This window comes from Gymnoscopelus microlampas (genome assembly GCF_963454915.1).
Source record: "Gymnoscopelus microlampas genome assembly, chromosome: 18".
Lineage (NCBI taxonomy): Eukaryota > Metazoa > Chordata > Actinopteri > Myctophiformes > Myctophidae > Gymnoscopelus > Gymnoscopelus microlampas.
In genome coordinates, this window is record NC_139955.1 from 37,041,186 (window position 1) to 37,043,299 (window position 2,114).

Consider the following 2,114-nt stretch of genomic DNA (forward strand, 5'->3'; position numbering starts at 1 on the left):
CAATGGCCCTGATTTATGTAAAAAAATGCAAAAGCGGAAAAATGGAGTTAGCTAGTTTCTGCCGGACAGCAACGACTCCTCACAAATAGTTTGGAAACTAAACTTTCGGTTGATTATTTCTCCATTTCAAAAACAGCAATTGGTATTGTGTTTTATATCATCGTTATCGTCGATTAGTCACCTTTACAGCGAGGTGTAATTTGTAAGGATCGTGCAATTGTGGAATGAGCAACACGGCTAATCGTGTGAGTAGCGCCATGGAAAGATGCCACGATTGTCCCTTCAGGATTAAGACCTGTGCAACAGGGCAAGTGGAAGCTGGTGTTCCGTTACGCAGAGTGGCAGCATTATTTGGCGTCAGCCCTGGTACCATGTCCAAACTTAGCCAGAAGATTTCATTTTTGAAATCTTTTAATATGTTTTGGAATGCTTTGCCTATAATGACACGCCCAAATAGGGAACCTGGGTTAAAACTAGTTAAAGAGAGTGCCACACAGCCAGTGTTGCCAGATTGTGTGAGAGAAACACGCAACCAGGTCTAGGAAAACCAGCCCAAAAGAAGCGACTATGGGCCACATGAGCACTTTAACATATACATCAGCTACAGTATATGAAAATAGCAGATCTACAAGCTCACAACGCGTCGCGATGCGACGCGTTGTGAGCTTGTAGATCGGCTATTTTCAAAGCAAATATTGCGGGGGAAATTGTAATAAGCAGATCTGGCAAACCCTGCACACGGCCCTTTGTAAGCCCCCTTGACGTCCTATGCATTTCAGTGCACGATCATTTTGTGTCTCTCACTATTCAACGGTGGCCCTGTGCCATGAACCAGGGGGGGGTGGGGGTGTGTGTGGGGGTGTGTGTGTGGGGGTACAGACAGTCAATGTTAAGAGACAAGGAAAGGGGGTTGGTGGCCCTCTCTCTCTCAGGAGACCTAGAGGGGAGTGGATTCCTTTTGGAGTGGTGCTGACGATAACGCAGGGGGTCATCTGTACAACCACTAACACTTGGATGGCAGCCCCTCCAGGGGGGAGGGTTATGGGAGCATGGGAAAAGGAGAAAGGTGGGTGCGGGGGGGGTTGAGACGGGGTACATCTTGGCCCACTCTCACACTGAGCTGGGAGGCGAGGATCGAGGGGAAGAAGAAGAAGAAGAAGAAGAAAAAAGAGGGCAGAGCTGCTGATAAAAGAGTCATTCAGCTGAGAACACCAAGGCCCCTAATCGCCAAAAACAGCCTTGAGATTGAGCCAGATCCCAGAGGAGCTAAGAGCCCGGCTAGATAGAGGGATTTCTGTAGCCGAGCTCCTCGCTAATAGCTTTTATTTATTTATTTCTCCCCCCACATGACACATCTCAAAAGAGATTAGAATCCAATTCAATTAACTTTTATCTGAGGGGGGGAGGGGACACTAAAAAACCTTCGAAGGAATGAGGGGCGAGACAGTTGGGCGCAAAAGTGAGAGAGACGGCGAGAGAGAGAGAGAGAGAGAGAAAGAGAGAGAGAGAGAGAGACGCACACTTGCTTATACTTACTTGCTTATGGTTGTCCCTCGAATCCGATGATGACGTCCACTTATGTCCTTAACGGTAAGGTCGAAGGTGGCTAAAGAGTCCTAGGCCCTACGCACCTACACGCACGCACACACGCACACACGCACACACACACACACACACACACACACACACACACACACACACACACACACACACACACACACACACACACACACACACACACACACACACACACACACACACACACACACACACAGAGAGAGAGAGAGAGAGAGAGAGAGGAACTTTGAGCAACAAGTTGAGTGCATTTACCTGCGTTCATCACCAGGGTTCAATTTGTAAAAATAAATAAAAAATAAAATAAAGGAGCGACACTTTCTCACCCACTTCAGCCCTTTATACCTCTTTGTACAACAAACTAGTGAAAATAGCTGATGTACAAGCTTGTAAATCGGCTATTTGTGAAAGATAGCAGAATATATGTCACCGCATGTTATTAACCCACAGTTTTTCGGAAAAAAATATTAAAAAATATAATTTTCACGATTTTTCAAAAATAGCAGATCTACAAGCTCATAGCGCGGCACTCGGTGCCA